Source organism: Apodemus sylvaticus, chromosome 13 (assembly GCF_947179515.1).
Source record: "Apodemus sylvaticus chromosome 13, mApoSyl1.1, whole genome shotgun sequence".
Lineage (NCBI taxonomy): Eukaryota > Metazoa > Chordata > Mammalia > Rodentia > Muridae > Apodemus > Apodemus sylvaticus.
In genome coordinates this window covers 12,341,947-12,364,040 of record NC_067484.1, presented here as the reverse complement: position 1 = coordinate 12,364,040, position 22,094 = coordinate 12,341,947, and the positions used below count along the sequence as shown (strand labels likewise).

The 22,094-nt window shown below is 40.9% G+C and overlaps 1 protein-coding gene across 1 annotated transcript in view; it reads right to left on the bottom strand.

The window, feature by feature from the left end:
* Znf407 (zinc finger protein 407) overlaps positions 1-22,094 on the bottom strand; it is a 395,230-nt gene that overhangs the window by 73,360 nt on the left and 299,776 nt on the right. The window lies entirely within an intron of this gene.

Here is a 22,094-nt window from a genome sequence, read left to right as displayed (position 1 = left end):
GAAGATGCTGCTTTTCTGGCTGGCGTCTGGAAGTTCAGAGACGTGCTTGTTACTCTGCTCTCAGACACGGATTAGCTAAAGGAGATTGTCGGCATGGTAGCAGTAATGGCTCACTATTATGCTGCTATCACCAAAGCTGAGAACATCTGACATCGATCCAAGGTTTTCCTTTGTGGATGCTCCCATCTTGGGGTCTGGTGCACACTATATGACCGATGCCATCTTCAAGTAGACATCCAACCTGCCCGGAACATTTTAAGGAGCATTTCTCTATTCCAATTCAGCCCCCACTCAATTCAGTATCACCACACCGTCAAGACTTCTGACATGCCAGTCACATTCTAAGGTATAATGTTATAAGAACAAAGAAGACACTGAAAGACTAGAAATCATACACAGTCAATAAGTAGATAAAACCTTGAACATGTACTTTGAACTTAAGACTATAGAAAAGCACTAATGTTTACAGTATATATAAACAAATTTACATTAAAAGAACAAAATGCCAACAAGAATAGGAAAAAATCATGAAAAATTAAAAAGAAATCCAAAATTTCAATAGAAAATTTAGGTTTAGGAAAACAAAAACAAAACAAAAAACAAAAAACAAAACAATGAACCAAACAGGTAAAAATGGCAACTGACTCTGAGTCAGACTAGAACAAAGGTTAGAAGCTCAGTAACATCTCAACTATAAAGATCTAGAGAAAAAGCACAGTATCCTGTTGGCGACTCTACTTTCCAGAGCTCCAGCTATCACTGTAGCCCAGAAACACTAAAAGGGAAATTTCAAGAGAAAATTCCTAGTATTTAAGTGTCGCGACCACCCTTGTCCAGCAAGAGATGACACGACACCAGAGAGTTTCTTCCCCAAGCAGTTTATTCGGGAACCTTAAACAAAGCTTCTTCTTCTTCCGGGGAGTGCCCACCGACCCATTTTATGCTGTCCCAAGATCAAATCAGGTTAAGCCCCTTGGGAACTGCTGGTAGGCTGTCTTATGCGGAAGGGGCAAAAAGCAGCAGGCTTTCTAAATAAGGTGTAGTTCATCTCAGGGGGCTTCTGCCAGCGAGGGGGCAGAAGGCGGAAACTTTAAGGTGCGGCGCTTAGCAGCTTCCTACATTTAAGCTGTGTTCTCTTCTGTGTAATATGCTATACTCTCTTACAAAGTCCCCTTTTTACCCCACCCACCCCATTTTCGGTGTTGTTTTGTTTTTTGGTCCAGAGTTTCCATACTATGTTTACTACCTATCCTTGTACCAATCAGTTGGTTACTGGTTCCATCCTTAGATTATTAGTGGCAGTACGGCAGTAAGTACTTCTATTCAAGTCACCTTTGGTTTACAGTAGCTTCAAGGCACAGGAATTTGAATACATCAATAAGAAATCTTAAGCATTTAAGGGAAAAGGTCAAAGTTTTTACATAAAGAAAGGAAAACATTATCTCCGGGAATTGCTGAGATCTACAGCAAAGGTATTCTCTACTGTGAGATTGTGAAGAACAAAAGAGATGCATGTTAGCTTTGCCTGCACACTTCAAGCTGCAAAATAAACATCCCCCACGTGTGATAAAGGCACAGTCAAGATAAGAGGCATTAGAGTACTGGCTCTGGCACCATCTGGTACCATAAACGCAGGGAGAGTCTTGGCCTGCATCCCTCACGATGATGAAAGACGATGAGACTTTGAAGTGCTTTAGCACTTCAGGTAGCTAACAGATAGCACTGCTCGCTACGCCTCTAACACCTGTGGGGCAGGCCAGAAAGGAGCCACGGTGACTGGCTTTCCACTCAAAATCTATGCTCTCCAGCCAATTGTGCTTATGAGATTAATATTTCTCCTAATAATTAATTAATGTGTCTTTAGATATAAATTCAAGCTAGGATTGAAATAACCAGCTCCTATGAGAAAACAGGTTTAAGATGCTTCCCCGAAAGGGCTTTTGAAAGACACACGGAAGGAAGCAAGTGGCAGGTATGAAAGGTCACCTGCAGCCTGCTTGTACACAGCATCTTTGCAAAGCCATCTGACCATGTGATAAAGTGTCTGTGGTGGTGGCAGCGCTCTCCAAGAAGGCATATTCCCATTGAATATGCTGGTTTCAAAAGCTGTCCCATCCTGTGGTTGCTAAGGTGAGAGGAGGGAGTTGGCTGAACCTGAGACAAGTCAGCCGCTGGCCCGCTCCTCCACGGTTCACTGTTGGGAAGCTACAAGAATGCACGTCAAGAGTTACTGTAGGCATTACACAGGTTAGGGGTAAAGCCACCAAGTACACCAGAAGATAAGCAAGCAAACACGCAAACACAGTGCTCCAGATAAAGGTACTAACTGCCTAAACAGTTCACACTGCATGAGGCAACCTCTTACTCTCTGCCTGTGTAGTCTGCACTCCTCCCAAGGGAGCCACATGGTCTATGTGCTAACACATAAGCAAGTGTGGGAGGAGGAGTCTAGAGGCTCACTTGTCAGTAGATGTGTCTCTATGAGAACAGAGGAGACTTCTCAATGTAGTTAATCCACCAATTCTAAATAATTTGATGTTTCATATCAGAAAGCCATATGACATGACGGGTGGCGGGATGCAGGCGTGACTATTGGTTCTAACAGAACTGCCTGGGCTCCGTGAGATAGCACAGAGCTCTGAAGGACTCCATGGATTTCTAGGGAGACTATGCTAAGAGCTACTGGCAGAACACGGCAAGACAGCATGTCAGATTTCACACTCTGCAGACATCTACAAGAACTGACGCCTTGTAGTCAAAGGCTGTTAAATTACCTGGGAAGGGTTACTGGCAGACCCAAATGTTTTTCTCATTGTTTATTTAGTTCTGAAAGCTCTTGGTCTTTGTGTTGATTGCCTTAACTGACAGCACAGGAAATCTGGACTTTGTAAACAGGGCAGTGCTCTACTGAATTACAGGTTGTGGGTCTGTAATCAACCTATAGGGCTGAACCTGTATAGAGAAATTATTGCCTTGAAGAACAAAGGAGCTTAATATAAGCAAACACCAGTGCTATACAAAATACTATAAAACAGATGCTCTTGGAAGTGGAGTAGAGGAACAAATATCTCTAAACACATAAACAAGAAGGCACCCTGAGTTAGCTGAATGGGAGAATGGAATGGCATGAGGGAAAGGTAGCCATCATCACAGTCCAGGTCTGCTCTAGATATAACACACAGCACTTAGGACCCAGGACTCATCGACGTGGGGCCAGGCACCAGCTCCCGCCTGCTCAGTGCTTGTTAAACAGATGCATATGCTATCATATCATTATGCCCCAAAGACCTTCTTTTTGCAGGTTGGAATTAGAAAATCAAGGTTTCATTAGAATACTCATTCCTGGTGATTCTTTTAGGTTCTTATTTTGAACTCTGAGATTTAATCTACAGATAAATGGTGGGATCTATAAGCTATTTTCCCCCTAGGCTTATTACAGAAAGTGTGAATTATAATTTAATAAAACTACAAAAGTAAACACAAAGTGCTATCAGTGAGTGTTTACTTTATTCTTGCTGTTTTATATTTCAAAGGCTAAAACAGAGCTTTATTAAACAATGGATGTTTTTATGAATGACCTTCAATCACTGGTAAATACAATTCTCACTAAGAGTTGCTTTTCAAAGCTACTTGACTTCAAGATGCATTTCCCACAAGATAACATATGCTTAGATAACACTGCGTCAAACATTTCAGACATACATACCACAGAATACTTAAATACGTAACTATAACACACAGGCTACTACATACTGCTTACAGAGCAAAGACTTTCCAAGCAAGCCAATGCTGTGTTATAATCAGACTCATGTGGGTAATATATCGCTATAATTCTACTTCAATTAAAAGCATATTTCAGCAGAAGCCCAGGATGTCGGGTCTATGTATTTTAATAATGACAGCTTACAACTCTGCTTATGCTAAATGTACATTACTCAGATGGGTTCAGAATTACGTTTTCCATAAATAAAGACTGAGCATATTAAGACAAAACTCTGCGTAGTCTAGTGTATATTAATGGACACACAGTCCAAATCCACTGGCACTTCCATACATAAACCCAGCAAATTTGTGTAAGGTTTTACTCATATGTTCATTTGAAATTGTTTCTCATTCTTGTCCTTCCAAGGATAGAACAAAGTAAAAGCTGAGCAGAAGAAAGGCCTCATGAGTCATATAAATCACTACATGGGATACACAGAGGAGATAACTTAGCAGTGATGAAGACCATAATGTGCTGTCCTACTCTTGGAAATAATACCAGTAACACAGAATTCTGCTAAGTCAGTCCTGAATTAGTACCTCCACTTGATGCTCCACCCTGCACTTTCCTGTAAGAGGAACTGAATTATTTTTAGAATAATAAAAAAACAAAAACAAAAAACCTGGGGCTAGAGAGATGGCTCAGTGGTTAAGAGCACTGACTGCTCTTCCGGAGGTCCTGAGTTCAAATCCCAGCAACCACATGCTGGCTCACAACCATCTATAATGAGATCTGACACCTTCTTCTGGTGTGTCTAAAGACAGCTACAGTGTACTTACATATATAATAATAAATAAATCTTTTTTTTAAAAACTACTATAATATCAATAGTTTTTGCTATGTATACTGTAGTACATGATTCTAAGAGGTATATAGTTTCTGTAAATTCAAACACCTCATGCTAAGAGGGTTTCATATTTAGCATGATTAATGTAATCAGGTAAAGTTGCCTGAGGTAATGTGATACTTAGGAAAAAAAGTAGATTCCATTATAACCACCTTCAAACAGGCAGCAAATTAATCTATGACAATGCCATTATCTTGGTCACGTTTCTTGTCTTTGATTCTGTTAATTCTTTATTATTAAGATTTAGATGTGTTCGAAGTTAAAGACTAAAGGTAGAAACCCCTGCTGTTACAGTAAACAGTTATGTGACTAAACAACTGAAGAAAGATTTTAACCAGCAGCAAATCACAGGGACTGAGACCTGGGGGTTCGGGGGCGGGTATCACAGGAAGACATTTACTCTTCAGAGTGTACAGCACCTAGGTGTGGAGATGGAGGTAATCCTTCTTTAGAATGAACTCCTTAGGGATACTTAGTTAAAATGAGGTTAGAGTTGGAGTTGCCACTTCCTTATGCAAAGAGAAAACTGGGAGACTTTCTTGTAGAGATATGCAGATACAAATCACCTGCAATAGTTGATAATCTTGATTATCAACTTGATGGGAGTTAAGATCACCACAGACAAATATCTGAGTGGGTTTAAGAGGGATTATCTAGGAAGGTCCATACTAACTGTAGGTGGTACTGTTACATGGGCTGTATTCTTCTACTGAATTAAAATGAGAAATGGGGCTGAACATAGTATTATTCTCTGCTTATTGATCACAGACTGGATGTGACTAGCAACACCTTTCTCTTGTTGACATACCTTCCCTGACACGGTAGACTGTTTCTCTTGGAAAGTAACCCTAAATAAACCCTTCCTAAAATAAGCTGCTTCTGTCAGGTGCTTTAGAACTTTAATGAGAAAAGCAATGGACGCACCACGCATCCATAAGAGGAGGCCTGGACTTGCCCACTGGTCCTGCTCCAGCGCTGGCTGCATAAACAAGTGAGGGGTGCAGGACGCATTGATTTTGGACTTCTGGTCTTGAGAAATGGAAGACAATCTTGTCTGTTGTTTAAGCCCTTCAGTTTCAGAACTGGGTTACAACAGACATAGCAAACTAGTGGCCAGTATCTGTCTTATTATTATTTTTTTAGGATATTTCTGTTATTTAATTAATATCATGAAACTAGAGATGTCCAGAAGGATATTCAAGTACTGATGTCTGTTCTAGGTAATGCCATCAAGGATGCTTTTGTGGAACTGCATATTGGCTGGTAGTCTCACTATCGACAAGATGGAAAGATACTGATAAAACAAACAACAACAACAAACCATGGACACTTGATGCTGGCTGCCCACAGACTGGTATTTCTTATGTATATTTTACCCAGTTTAAGCAAAAGCTGTGACAGTATTGAAGGTGGTTCTCATTCATGTAGTTACACAAACAATCTCTTTATACAAAAGGGATGACGAAGAGCAAATATGTGTGAAGTTTCTACACTTTGCATAAACAATACAACTGCTATTCTAGATGGCTTTAAGTTAGGTATACATAAAGCAGTACCTCAGCAACCAGTAAAACGCCCTTCAAAATAAAACACTGCAAAATCAAACCTTAGTCTAAAAATGTTCAGATAAATAATGGAGAGGCAAAAAAAAAAAAAAAAAAAAAAAAAAAAACGGGGTGGCCAGAAAGCCCTCTGTCCTCTCAGGCAGTGGAGTTCAGTAGGAAACCCAGTCAATTCCCAGAAACTGAGAAAACTGAAATTATGTATAAAAGCATAGAACATTCAGGCAACACTGGAACCACAGTGCACAAAATTAATGGGCATGTTAAATTCCAATTAAGTAACTTCATGAAGATAAAATTCCAAATATGACCCAGACCTACAAAATAGGCAAGAGGTCTGTCACACAATCACCAATCACACCAAGAGCCCAGAAAGTTACAATGCAATAATGAAATTATCTGATGCTAGTATTGAGACAAATCCAATGTTAGAATAAATAGGACTTTTAGTGTAAGTATAAAAAAATGTTTTGAGCAAAACTATACATTTCCTGAGACACACATAAAACAAGTTATTCACAGTGAAGAAACAGGTTACAAAAGAGAAAATGAAAACTAAAGACATGAGAAGTACAATAAAAGATTTACAGCCTTCCTAACTGGGCTCAGTAGCTGGATAAAGATTGGACATCCCAGTGGGACGGCATGGAGAAGAGAGTCACCCTCACATCCCTGGACTGTCAGGAGAGAAGACAGGTGAGAAGAAGTTAAAGCTATTTAAAGAAATGAGTGTGAACCATGAGAATCTGTGCAAGATTGTTCCTACAGGTCGGGAAGCTGAGGGGCCCTGAACGAAGAAACCGAAAAAGACACCCGCACAAAGACACATTATAATTACACTTCTGAAAAACAAAGGCCAAGAAAAACTCTTTAAGTAAGCCAGAAAGAAATGACACAGTGCCTGCTAGTGAACCCAGTTGACACAAAGGCAGATCTCGAACCAGAAGCCAGAGACACAGGGGCAGCCGGGACCTTAGCAAGTGCTTCAAGATAACAGCTGCCATCATGATATCCGTGTCTGCTGACAAGGTCTCTCGGGATTGAAAAGGAAACAAGAATACTATAGAAAAGACACGCTTCTTGTCGGACTCAGTGGACTCCTTGGTAGGTACAGAGTTCAGAACTAAGCTTGTGTCAGTGTGAGGGGAGGGGGACAGGAAGAGCACGTTGCTCCTACTATCTCCTTCCTCATGAGCTTACTGGTAACAAGTACTCATCTAGCTGGGTCACACAAGGTCTCAGAAGCTATGGGCAGCAGCCTAGCCAAGACTGGGAAGACACCGAGCTCTCCCAGAACATATTCTTCTGTTCACACAGAACAGCTGTCTAGACTGCTCACAGCCCTGGCTCTTCTAAGGAACAAAGCAATTGCCATGGAAAACAAGATCCTTAGCTTATATTCTTTTTTTTTTAAATTTTTTTAAAAAATTTTATTCAATATATTTTTTATTTACATTTCACATGATTTCCCCTTTTCTGGTTACCCACTCCCCGAAAGTCACATAACCCCCTTCCCTCCCTCTGTGCTCCCACCCATCCCTTCCCACTTCCCTGTTCTGGTTTTGTCTTATACTGCTACACTGAGTCTTTCCCGAACTAGGGGCCATTCCTCCGTTCTTCTTGTACCTCATTTGATGTGTGGATTATGTTTTGGGTATTCCAGTTTTCCAGGCTAATATCCACTTATTAGTGAGTGCATACCATGATTGATCTTTTGAGACTGCGTTACCTCACTTAGTATGATGTTCTCCAGCCCCATCCATTTGCCTAAGAATTTCATGAATTCATTGTTTCTAATGGCTGAATTGTGTATATATACCACATTTTTTGCATCCATTCTTCTGTTGAGGGATACCTGGGTTCTTTCCAGCTTCTGGCTATTATAAATAGGGCTGCTATGAACATAGTGGAGCATATATCCTTATTACATTGTGAGGAATCCTCTGGGTATATGCCCAGGAGTAGTATAGCACGATCTTTCGGAAGTGACATGCCCAGTTTTCTGAGGAACCGCCAGACTGATTTCCAGAGTGGTTGTACTAATTTGCAACTCCACCAGCAGTGGAGGAATGTTCCTCTTTCTCCACATCCTCGCCAACATCTGCTGTCTCCTGAGTTTTTAATCTTAGCCATTCTGACTGGTATAAGGTGAAATCTCAGGGTTGTTTTGATTTGCATTTCCCTGATGACTAGTGAAGGTGAGCATTTTTTAAGATGTTTCTCTGCCATCCGAAGTTCTTCAGGTGAGATTCTTTGTTTAACTCTGTACCCCATTTTTTAATAGGGCTATTTGATTTTCTGGGGTCTAACTTCTTGAGTTCTTTGTATATATTGGATATTAGCCCTCTATGTGATGTAGGGTTGGTGAAGATCTTTTCCCAATTTGTTAGTTGCCGATTTGTCCCTTTGATGGTGTCCTTTGCTTTACAGAAACTTTGTAATTTTATGAGGTCCCATTTGTCAATTCTTGATCTTAGAGCATAAGCTATTGGTGTTTTGTTCAGGAACTTTCCCCCTGTACCGATGTCCTCAAGGGTCTTCCCCAGTTTCTTTTCTATTAGCTTCAGAGTGTCTGGCTTTATGTGGAGGTCCTTGATCCATTTGGAGTTGAGCTTAGTACAAGGAGACAAGGATGGATCAATTCCCAATCTTCTTCATGCTGACCTTCAGTTGAACCAGCACCATTTGTTGAAAAGGCTATCTTTTTTCCATTGGATGTTTTCAGCCCCTTTGTTGAGGATCAAGTGGCCATAGGTGTGTGGGTTCATTTCTGGATCTTCAATCCTGTTCCATTGATCCGCCTGCCTGTCACTGTACCAATACCATGCAGTTTTTAACACTATTGCTCTGTAGTATTGGTTGAGGTCAGGGATACTGATTCCCCCAGAATTTCTTTTGTTGTTGAGAATAGTTTTAGCTATACTGGGTTTTTTGTTATTCCAGATGAATTTGAGAATTGCTCTTTCTAATTCTATGAAGAATTGAGTTGGGATTTTGATGGGTATTGCGTTGAATCAAATACATTTAATATAACCTATAATGAGGCAATTTTTAATGATAGTTTTTTCTTTTTATAAAACCATTTAAAAACAAGACCCAGTAAAAAACATACATGTGGCAAAATAGTAACCATTTCAACAGCACTTAAATATATGCCACCAGAAATTCCAAATGTTAGCAAAGTACTATGTAACTTTTTCAACCCAGACCCCCCCAAAAAAACCAAAACCAAAAAACCCCCCAAAACACAACAAAACAAAAACAAAAAACTCAACCAATTAATAGTTCTTGCTAAGAAGGTTTAAGACTACTGCATAAGATAATATGTTTTAAATTAGCTTCTATAACCATGCAAAATATTCTAAGTATTTTTATATATTTGCTTAAATATAAAAAAGGTCTATTTTAAAATAACTTGAGTAGTTCCTAGTAATATTAGGGTTTGAACAAAATATAAGGAAGGCATAAGAACTTTTAATGTGGCAGAAAATCTATCTGAAAATATCATCAAGCACATCCATTGTGTGGTCTGAACGATAAGTATCCCTTCCCTCTCCCCCCAGCCAGGCTCACACGTCCCTACTTACTGTCTCTCCGTAGGGAAGCTTTGTAAAGCAGAGCCTTGCTGGAAGGATGCAGCGCAGACGGAGTGTGCTTTGAGGGTTTATAGAATCTCACCACTCTCTACTCTCTCACTCTGCTTATAGTGTGCAGATAACTTAGGAGCAGCACCTTCGGCTGCCAGCGACCCCCAGGACGTGAGGACTTCGTCCCTTTGGAGCCATACACTAAAATAAAGCCTGTCTTCCTGAAGTTGCTTTGGCTCATGGCATTTCATCAGAGCAACAATAGAGTGACCAGATAAGAACCTGTCAGTGACTACGTTGGTAAGGGCACACAGTAAGAAAGGTGCTTCTGACATTGTCAGTGGACCACAGGACAGCACTGCACAGCTTCCACACCCTCCCACATCTTAAAGTATGAAAATCAGACATCACTGGAGCAAATGATTTTATTTTTGTATAGTAACACTCTAAAACACTGAAAATTGATCAAAATCATTCTCTACTACAGGGTTTCTTTGCATTGGTTATCATACCCCAGGTGTTTGTATCAGTGCCTGGACATGTTCTGTTGCTATGGATGTGAATTTGAGCCCAGCTGCGTAACATGGTAAGACCTAATTAGAAAAAAAAAGTATGAAAATAAATGATACTTTCCTTGTCTAATAGTAAATGTTTCAGTAAGCCTTTATTAAAAAGAATAAAATCTCATCTATGGATGTGAAAGGAAAGTTACAGGAAAGGCAGCTAGACTCCACTGAGAGCTCAGACACAGAAGAGCAGCAGATGGAGGCCTGTGTGGGATGCACAATGCTCTCACTGTGGGCTGGTGGATCCGTGCAGCAGCAATGACAAGTAGCTGTCACTTGGGTATGTAATGGTGATAGGCGACAAGCAGATCTTTAACCAGAAAGCGAAGCACTAGCAGTCCTTAATCACGAATTAGTTCATCCAACAGATCCCATATCTAACAGGCCTTCCAAATACTCATAGCAGGATGGCTGAGCAGCTCAGCAGGCTCTCAAAAGGAGGATGAGGCCAGGAAGTCATAGGGCTGGGATCCTGAGAGGAACACCACTTTTACCCTATACTACCTTCTTGTCCAGGACACATTTTTTCCTGTTTCCAATCACTGTGTTAAATAGCAAGCCACCCATGCACGTTGTGCCCTTGCCCCAAGACCTTACTGTCTGCATAACCTTTAGGTGTATCATGTTGGCCACACACAAGTACAGCATAAAGCCAGTATTTATACACTATACAGGAGAAATGGTAGTATCACTAAAGAAATTAGATAAAAGGTAATTTTGGAGTCATAAGTTTTAAAAAAACATAAAAAATATAGGCAGAGAAGAAGGCTTCAGAAAGAGCTATGAACAAGCAGGCCACCAGTTATCATCTCAGGATACATGCATGGACTTATCATGGAGTGTGTGTTGTTAGCAGACATGTACACTGAGTTTGGGGTTATAGACTAAGATCAGCAAGGACAAAATAGAAGCTACCAGAAGAAAATATTTACCACAGTGGTGACAGACTTGTGAGCCAGATGACAGGAAGAAGTGGGGATCTGAAACAGGAAGCTGGGACAGCTGTCCCTGTCTCACTGCCAGGGTTTTCATTTTGCAATGAGATTTTCTATATGGACTTAAAATACAGTGAGCTGAATAAAGGACCTACGTTTCTACTATGGGTCTACATAGGAAACAACTTCTAAATGAACTCAACTCCTCTAACTAAATATTTTCTAAAATATCTATTTTAATTTTAATTATTAGAGAGAGGGGGAGGAATGTGTGTCTCAGCGTGAGTACAGGTAACTGTGGAGCCATAGACATGGTATTCCTGGAGTTGGAAATAAAAACCCTTGTGAGCAGCCTCACGTGGGAACTGGGAACTGAACTTGCAAGAGCATGTACATGTTCTTAACTGCTATGCTATCATCTGTTCAGCCTCAACTTTCTAAAACAGGGCAACAGTAACATAAGAAAGCAAGACTCTGACCCTGACAGCTCTCAGGAATGCCTAACATTTGAGCTGCACTGAACACATGAAGTGTTCATGCAGGACCACAGGATACTACCTATACCGTGACTGCGAACAGGGAAGGGCAGGCCCAGCAGGCAGGCAAGATGTTTCATTGGGAATTCCAGCTCTCAATAAGAATCTTCCTGGCAATGGCAAGATTGTACTCATTTTCTGGCCATTAGCTGTCTATGATCTGAGCTGAGTTTGGAAAACTGTTAACTATGTGTTCCTGAACTGTTGTTAACTACCATGAAACATTTTCCAGTGTTACTGTCTTCCTTCCCTCCCTCCACTGAATGCTGTAGAATCGCCCTATTCCTCAGTTGTACTTGGTATTTCTATCACTAATTAAAAAAAAGTGATACGAAAATTTTCATTTCTTCTTCTATGCCCCCTTTCTTATGTGGCAGTGAGAACTGAAACTCAGGCCTTGAGTGTGACCTATGCCTTTGGGCCTCCTTTTACTTCTGATTTGGGACGAGGTCTCACAGCTGCCGAGGCTTGAGGTGAGCTTGCTCTGTGGTCCAGGCTTGTCTTGACTTTCTCATCCGTCTGCCTCAGCATCCTAAGCAGCTAGGACTATGGCCCTGTGCTACTAAGCTTGGTAGGAACTATTTACTTTTTATTTTAGGAAAACGGTTTAGTTCTGAAAATTAGTATCTATAAATATACTAAATATGTTATGAAAATGAATCACAAATAAAAATTTAGATGAAAAGCTTTATATAAGCTAAAAGTATTCAGTGCCGAAGAAATGAATCCATACATTAAAAATCTCAACAATGGAGGAAATGTGGAAAAAAGGAAGGGTATAAAAGAATGGTATATTTTAAGGTTTTCCTGGAAGTTAAAACATGAAGGGAAATTATGATGGTGATCAAGAAGAGTATCTGATACAGTCATCCAGTCAACAGGAAGGCATGGCGACAGAAGGAAGTGGCGTATGATGGCTTACTGAGGGTTTGCTCCTTTCCCAGAACGCCATGCTAGAAGTGTTCAGTCAACTTAACTCAGTGGCTAAGTCACTGGAGAATGAGTAGTTCAGAATCAAAGGGCAGTGAGGACAGCCAGCCTGGCCCACATCACCCTGGCCTTACTTATTCCTGTTCAAGGGCCTCGTAGGGACTCCACTGCTTACAGATGACTGTGGCCAGTAAATATTCCTGCTGGGCTCTACTTAAATGCTCTTGCCATTAAAGGGAATGAAAATCTGGGCAAGTTTAGATGTTTAGCACCTCCTGGGAATCCTCGTTGCTGTTCTTAACAAAGAGGTGACACAGACTCTTGGGTACTGACTGAGCTGCTGCTGGAGGGAGGGAGAGAGGGAGGGAGGGAGAGAGGGAGGGAGGGAGGCAGGGAGGGAAGATTATTATCCCTTTGCTTTTCATCGTAATCCTCAGTATGTGCCATTCCAGAATCAAGGAAAGGGGAAAAAGTTGCATGTGAAAATATTAAAATTCGTATGGTGCTAGCAAATTTCCAGTGTAGACAATCAATTCAGGCTCAGCAAAGGCAGTGGTAAAAGGTCAAAACAAAATCATTAAAGAAGTTTCTAAAGCTTCTAGAAGCCTCATTAAAACCATATCCTGTTAAAAGTATGAAAACCCTGGAGAGTCAGGTGAGAGAGCAGGAAGTGTACGTTCAGAGTATTCCCATTAGCAAAAAAATGGGAGATTGCCCTGGGTTCTGAGGGCTGTTTCCAAAGCTTCTTAATGCACAAGGAAAGAAGAGACATTATGACACCCCAAGAAGCTCTCAGGAAAATGGTGCAAGGCTGCTATGGTGGCTTGTAAGAAACAACAATGACAGATCTTTATAACAGTGAGGGCATGCCAGTGATATCACAAAGGGCCTCAAGGCCTCCTCCTTCCCTGGTTGCCAACACAGCACCCAAATATCATTTCCTTCTGCTGGCCCTGCTCCACACTCATTTCTATACCCCAAGAGACCCCTGAGTAAGACTTGCACTGTTTTGAGGATGGCTATAATTTCTATGTAAACAGCAGAAATCCTGAAATCATTGCCACTATTCACTGAGCATCTGAGAACCCACTGACTTCCATCTCACTCACTATTTTAAGTCATGTGAAGAACGAATATGCCAGCGAGTCAAGGGAGCCACTGCTGACTTGTTCTCAGCTGCCGTTCTTAGGAAGATGCCAGCTATATACTTCTGTGGTCATCAAGCAGGAGTGCTGCCCGGGCACAGCGGCGTCCTGAGGAGGACTCCGGAATCTCTCCCATGCGCCTGCCATTCTGGGTGGCATCGAGGGAACTGTGCTTAGTGCTTCTTGGACAACGTGTACTATGAAGCTATTTCATGTTTGTCTCGGGTGGTCTTCTACTGCCATTAGGATGAAAACAATCAGTCACAACCTGCAGGTAGTTTGGTCTTTCTCTTTTTGGGGAGAGGAAGTAATAGCATTCTAAATTTCTGAGGGAGAATTCAAGAACATGAACCATGCCAATAAGATCGAGTATGTCTCTCCACCGCACTAAGGCTATGCTCCTGGAGTGCATGGTTTGTATTAATCCTGTTTTCAGATACACTAATACATGCAGAGGACTCTGTCCAAGAACAGCCATGTGATGCTTTGCTGACAGGTCACAAGCTCTTACAATGTACACTGTTACCTGAGGACCCAAGTTTAGTCATTATATAACGTAAACAAGTCTGTCTGTCACACGTATGTTAACAAATGCATGTATTGTGAGTTATTGGGAATCAAATACCGGGCCTTGTACACGTCACAGGTATCTTGTGAGTCTTCTCAAGCTATGAATCCACACGCCCTCTCCAAAGCTGCTTTTGAAGGACATAGGTGCAGGCAGGGGCTTTGTTTTTTTCTCATAGTCTCAGAGGAGACAGGCAGGTAAAGAGGTTAGCAGTGAATTAGAGGTGCAGTCTAGGATCAGGTGAAAATTCACAGATTATGGTAGGCTCTATCACACAGGAGTCAGCAAGGTCATTTTCAATGTTTAGTCCATTTATTTCATATTCCTGGAAAGTTAATCATAACAAGAATAAGAAGCTCCCTTGACCCTGGTAATAACGGCAGTGGTTTCCAGACGCACCAGCTTCTTCCTAATAACGCTGCTTTCATTAACCATTATGCCTGTGCTGCTGCTAGCGTAGATGGCCCTTTAAGTGTCTGATTTCAAACCTGTGCTGAGCAGAAATGCACTGGCAGGAGATACACAAATGGCCTCTCCTGTACTGTTTCTGAAATTCTGCCATTAGCCACACAATCCACTGTAGATCTAACCTACTTATTTCCCATCTGTTCTAAAGTCAGCACAATAGGCAGCAGCCCAGGTCAGTGGTTGCTGTTTGCCTCCCCTGGTCCATGCCTCTTTCTCTTACTCTGCTCCTAGCTCTGTGATTTGCATAGGGAGATAAAGCCCTCACACAAAACAGCTTAACTGATATGTTAACTCCTTTTGCTACCTCGGCCTGACTTTAATTTGGATCCTGGTCTGAGTCTCTGAAGGCCACATTGTAACTGCTGGTCGCTTTTCCGTGAGCCCCCAGCCTTTCCATGTGCTTGTTCTACACTAGTGCACAGTAGCACTTGGTAAATAGTTATACATTTGCTTTAAAACCTAGATAGTCTTGTAACATATATCTTCTCCTTCTCTCCAAATATGAACTTGAAATTCCTTAGGTTTAATAAAATATAGTTACAATGGGTTAGGTTACATAAAACATAATTTATTTTCTTAGATATATAACTTTCATAAATGCAAATAAAACATTTCTGAGTGACATGAAAATGATAAATTAATTTGCCATTGTTGGGATTTCAGGTCACAGGTAGACTAATAATGCTGACCATGTTGAATCTGTAAAAGTGTCTCCAGACACAAAAGATTTCTGTCAGAGAAGCTAGTCAGATGAAGACTAGCATCTGGACATTTTTACAAATAAATTGTGTAAGCTGAGTAACGAAGACACATGTAGGTGAACTTAATAATAAATGGCAAGTCATACAAAACACACCGGCAGAGCATAGTTTTCTTGTTAAATGAAAATGAAGTAAAACCGCAAACTAGCCACTAGGTGAAAGAAAGCTCCCATTCAATAAACTAGTGAGCAAAGAAATCATCCTCTTGATAAACCGCAGAGGCTGACACATGAAGAAGAGAGGAAGAAAAGTTGTGTTCTTTAAGAAAATAACAGTTTCTGAAAAGTAACGTCACCCTTGTGAGGGCTCTCTCTACCGCTGCCCAGAGACAGCAGTGCTGGGCTTCACCCTCAGCCAGGGATTTCATTATTTTCCCTCTCAGGCATCTGCTTTTTGACCCTCAGTTTTGTGGGTGTGAATTTATAGCACTTTTCTGTGTTTTTTGTAAAAGAAAATAAAAAAGGGGGGAGGGGGCTGAGGGGGTCATAAGAGCTGGGGAAAGAAAGGAGAGAAAGAGAAAGAAAGGCACAGACAAGGGGTGACTCCCTGTCCACCCCCACCTGCACCCCCACCCCAGCCTAGGAGCGAAGGCATGAGCGCCAGCGGGCCAGTTCAGGGGTCATCCTCACAGTAACACTGCTGGGTCCACAGGGGGCTGCCTGCCTCTCTCTCTCTGTCTGTGCTTGCATCCTTTCATGGTGGAAAAGGGCTGACCTAGTGGTGGCCCAGACCCAGAGGGTGGCACTGCTGCTTAGCCCTGTCACCAAGACGCACTCAGCCAGAGAGTGGGAGAGGCTGTCACTGTGCCACTCTGTTCTCTGTCGGTGGGTGCTAGGTGTGCACCCTGCACTGCAGCCCGACCGGGCTCCCAGCCCTTCATATGGGAGGAAGGAGTTTTAGAATCAGTTAAAGCTTACATAACCCATTTTACCTCAACCCTACTGAAGAGCTCTGTATATGCTCTGTTAAAATCAGCTCTGCGACAGCTGGTCCTCTGAATTTCCCACCAAGTTGTAATTCGGAAAACAGCTCAGCTGAAATGGTTACAGAAAAACAGAAGGACTCTGGACTTTTCTTAACAATATTTTAAATTCTGCCTGGTCACATAGAACCAGTAATTATTTCAGCTAAAATTAGGCTACACTGCTCACTGACAAGAGAAAAAAACTGAAAGCAGGAAACCACACAGGAAGAAGCAGCTTGTCTGAGAGCCAGGGAGGTAGTCCTGCCCTCCAAGATTATAAACTGACAGGGGCAGTCTCGGCCAGCTTTCCCCACAGAGGTGACCTGCTTCAAGTCAAATGACTAGATTAACACAGGACTGCCAAGCCTTCCCTTTGAGGAGCAGAACAAAAGGTTTTTGTTTTTTAATTAAAACAAAACCAAAACCAAAAACACCAAAACACAACTCTTTTGAGAGCTATAAGGACAAGTTAACTGAAGTTTCTCACTTTACATTTTTAAACTTATTTTTAAATTCAAGAAGAATTCATTAAAACATCCCTTAAAACTCCAGTTCTCAAACATACCACGAATTACATTTTCCAGGACAAAGCTTACAAACAACTATTGTTGTTGCCCAGGCTACTTTGTTCTTACTGTCAGTTTTATTTTTAAAAAACTGTTTTTATTATCACATTTTCACTGAGTTTCACGAACTTAACTCTGAGTTCAAGTCAATCACTGAAGCTATGCCGTGTTTTCAGATTCAGTCTGATGACAGAGAACAAAAGCATAGAAACTTCAGGCAACGAAGTTTTGCAGTTACAATTTTAAAATGTTTCATTTAAAATTAAAACACATATAAAGTAAAGGAACAAGTAAATGAGCAAATGAAGCAATTTAAAATAGGATTATAATATTTTATCTCTGTTGGCCTGCAAGTTCTTATAACTCATAGATTACCACTCTTAAGGTAGTAAATTTCATTACTAAATACCAAGTCAAGCATGCACAGAGCTTGCTTCTAAGGACTTGCTTTTGTTTATTCTGAGGACAGAGCAGAGAATAAATTCCACAGGTATTAGACTCCTACAGACTTCCTGACTGTAACACTCCATCTTCCTTTAAGATGCCACGCTCAGTTCTGGGGTCCCTCCATGTGCAGACCCACCCAGTCACCTTACCATGCTCAGTTCTGGGGTCCCTCCATCGGACAGTTCTTTCCCCATTTCTATTTTGCTTCTTTTACAAAATCTTTTTTTAATACATAAATGTAGTTTTTCTGATGTATACTCCTAGATATCAAAGCTTGATTTAATTAATCTCATAACACCATCTTCTCAGAACAACCATTACTTTGGGGAATGACTAATTTGGAGGTGAGGGTATGTCGGACGGATGCCAGTGGGCAGCCGTGGCAACACTGTAATTTTAGAAACGAGAGGGGGTGCCAGGGAAGCCTGTCAGTTGTCACCAGAGGTTCAGTGGGTAGTGAAGTCGGCCAAGAGGTCACAATGCTGCAAAGGCCAGGCCTTGCTCTGAAGTAAAAGGACAGCATCCTGAATACTAACACCCTGAGAAAGAGTATTTCAAATTACTATATGGTCGGTATGAGACCTTGCTTGACTAAGAAAGGAAAAGAAAAAGTTCAAGAACAGGCTTGATACAGATCAAGACAACAGAACTGTGTGTGTATGTGACACGGACACCTAGAAAGGAAAACCCAACCCTGTAAGTCAATCTCAACCAAACATTTTATACCGTAGCGGGCTTTTGCACTGTGGCCCAGCAATTTCTAGAATCTTTTAATTAATTTGTTTTTAATTTTAGAATTTTAGTTGTCATATATAAAAATGGTATTTTGGGGGAAATATCAGTTTTCTAAGCAACATACTTTTTTTTTTTTCAAGAAACAAAATGTTCAGCACATGCTGTTAGGCTTAACATCAACTGGAAAATGAGAGGTAGACAAGATAGTCTCAAAACATACTGATCAGACACTTAATCTATTCTGCTGCTGGAGGAAAGAGGAAGGGAAAGAATGTGCACACACATGCTTTCCACATGAACATTTTCATTACGTTTCAGAATGAGGTTGATTGTTTAAATTTAATCCATGCAACCTTAAAGGCAAAGAAACTTCTATATACTTTATGTATAAAAACAAGTAATAGGTTGTCTTATTTCACTTGTTAATTACTGGATGGTTTCAGTAAACTAAGAAATACAAATTATACATATTGCCAAGAAAGAAAAGACACAGACATGCTTCATGCTGCTCACATTGAGGGTGAAGCAGGGATGACATTCCTGTCCAGTGAAATACAGATGGAGATAAACTTAAAAACAAGCAAACAAAATGCACTTGTGATTTTAATTCCAATTCACAACCAGAGAAAGAATTCAAGATTTTAGGCACTAAGCTATTTTCCCCTTGCATAGTACTGAGCACTGTTGTGACACTCACACTGTTTCTTTAAAACTCCCTTAAAATCAAACACAGTCTTCCTCCCTTTTCTGCTAATTATATACTTTTTGTTACAGAAACAAACCCTTTATTGTTCATAATTTCAGCCATCACTGGCTAGAACATCTTTTCAGAACAATAGTATATACTTAAGTGAAGAAGGGACTAAATGTGATGGCTATTCGAAAAGCAAGGAGTTTCCCGTTCTCACATGTTGTTCTTGTGTTTCATATTAGAACATTCCATATGAGTTCAGCCTTGGGGTAGGTTCATTTTCAAAGCTTTTTTTGTATTAAGCTAAGTATCTGCTATTATTAAAATCTAGCATATCGGCATAGTTTATAATAATATTAGGTGCATATCCTTCAGTTTCACAGATTCCATTGCTGATGGCCATATATCTTTAAGAGCAAAACTACACTAGTTGTAGCAGCATAAAAATCAATAAACACTAACCTTCTGTGACACTCTGAATATAGAAGCTTTATCAACTATTGTTAGGTAACAGAACAGCCAGTGCTGAACTATGCTTCTCAGCTAAGGAATCCAGAACAAATTAGAAATCAATGTAGATTAACAGGTTTTTTAATAACAAACAAGATCTACAGATCTTATTTTGCTATGAAAAGAAACAAAGGGTAGGCAGCTTATATTGTGAGAGGGTGCCCTTGCTAAGAAACACATACAAAGTAGTCATCTACTCAAAGGCGGACACTACGCATGTCTGCAAGCCTCACTTACGCTACGGTAAGGATGAGAATCAGAGAGTCAGCACTGTGCTCCTCAGTGCAGCCTGTGTAGACACAGGGCGGGCTCTACTAGCAGGCTTTGTGAAAATCCGTAGAGGAAACTGCTCCAAAAGAACTAAGACACTAGGTGAGGGTCAGAGCCACCATGGATGTCAGGCAGGGCTCCCGCTCTCCTGACCCAGCTCTTAGGGCACAGAAGCAGCTCTCTAGTTCTTCCATTCCCTTCCCTGTGGTCAGGCCACCCAAAGCTAACGCTGAGCTAAGATGAGAAAACACTTCGTCAGTGTGCTCAATGGTACTAAGTGGGTTCCACATATGTGACTTATGTATCCCAGTTAAAAACAACAGAGTAAAAGAAAGCTGAGCAGTGTCCTCAAGTTAGTGGGGCTGTCATAGGAACTAAGCTAGCAGAGGGCGGGGAAGGATACGGTGAGCCAGAGAAGCACTCTTCACTGAGTGACCTTAGCGCACACTAGGAGAAACATTTTTCTGAAGCTGCAGAGTTTATTGTTTGCTTAGTGATTTTATGGGAAGTTAAGTATTCTTATAAGGGCAGCGCCTTTGAGTGGCATGAGTCCTCCACTCCCCAGTTATCAACTCCTGCTGGTTTCCTGTTTAAATAGCAGAAAATTCTCAACACATGTTCAAACCCAGCCCCCCTGAGCCTCTTTAGCCTCATCTGCAGGCTTCCTCCAGCTCGCCAAGGCTGTGCTCTCACAGCATACCTAGGGCCCTTACTGGGCCCCGACATTTCAGGACCTAGCCTGGGAGGCTCTTTCATGCCCTGGTCCCCAGGAAAGCCCCAGTCCTCAAGCAGGCATCCTGGCTGCTACTGAAAGCTGTTTCTGTGGCTCCTGTGCCATTTGTCTCTCTTGCTGCAAGCTCTATAAGGACTGTGATCATACATGCCTGCTCACATGTGAGCCCTGTGTGAACAAGTGAACTCATGTATTTATCCCACTGAAGGGCAGTGGAAGCTGCAGCAGAGATCACATGTTCTCGTGGCATGACTGTCTAGTTTCTATCCATGTCACATGCACATTACTGAAAGCCAGCAACAGTCAGGAAAGTCACACACCAAAGAAAGATCAGGGTTAGCCCCAAATGTGGATGCTTTTCATCACCATGAGGTTTCTACTATGCATGTGCACCGGAGAAAGGAAGTCCAACTCCCTAATTCCTACTCTGTAAAGGTTTAAGGTAGTTTAAATAGCATTTATTGCTTTTTATTTTGGTTACAAAAAGCAGCAAAATGTAGGAAACATAGGAATGCTTGCATTTCTTTGGGCTATCGCTTTTTCTCAGCAGCACAGACAATAAAAACAGACTCTCAGACCTGGAGTTATAGAAGGAACAGTTAAAGATTTTTTTAAATAAGTTCTTAAGTAAGTTATTTATTATTCATGACCAATAAAATAATAAAAGAGGGAAGAAAGGAAGAAAAAAGAAGGAAGAAAAGAGAGAAACAGAAAGCAAGAAAGCAGCTATTTATCATCTATGTTGTAGGATCATTAACAATTTGGTAGGTATCATTGTATGTTTATGCTCAAACATATTTATATACAGATTTTCATTTCTTGCATTTTAAGAGACGCATGATCATAGTAGTCAAAATATTCTGCAAGCTGCCTTTTGCATACAGCCATATGCTATGGTTTTAGCAACATATCTACATCTAAAATATCTACATTTTTTTAAAAAATGGCTATGTATCTGTCCATGGCATGAGTAAGCATTATTAAAATAATCCCTCCTGATGGATATACACCTCATCTCTGTGCCTGTTAAAATGACTAATAATATGATGATCTCAGATAGCATTGCATTTATTTTGTGAGACTGATGCTGAAACTGCTGAGCCAAGTGGCCTCCAAAGTTCAAATACTGAAACTGAAGTCAAGGCACAGTACCATCTATACATGCATCAAAAACACTGCACGGAAACCTATACACATATAAAGATCAACTAATAATAAAACCCAGATTTCATTTATTTAAAACAACATTACTATAAATCCCTGTTCACCTACCCCTTCATAATGATGTGAGGGAGGGTGTGGGAACACTAATTCTCTAGGGACGCTTCACCCTGTTAAACTGTTGTCTCTCCTCTACGGCTGCTCCTCAGTCTCCTGCATCGCAAGAGGTCATCTCATCACTGTGATGATGTCTTTATCATCTTTAAGCTATGGGAGAGCTTAAAATAAAAATCGGATTCATGAAGTATTAAAAAATAATTTTATTATTTAAAGTCTACTTTTGTACTTT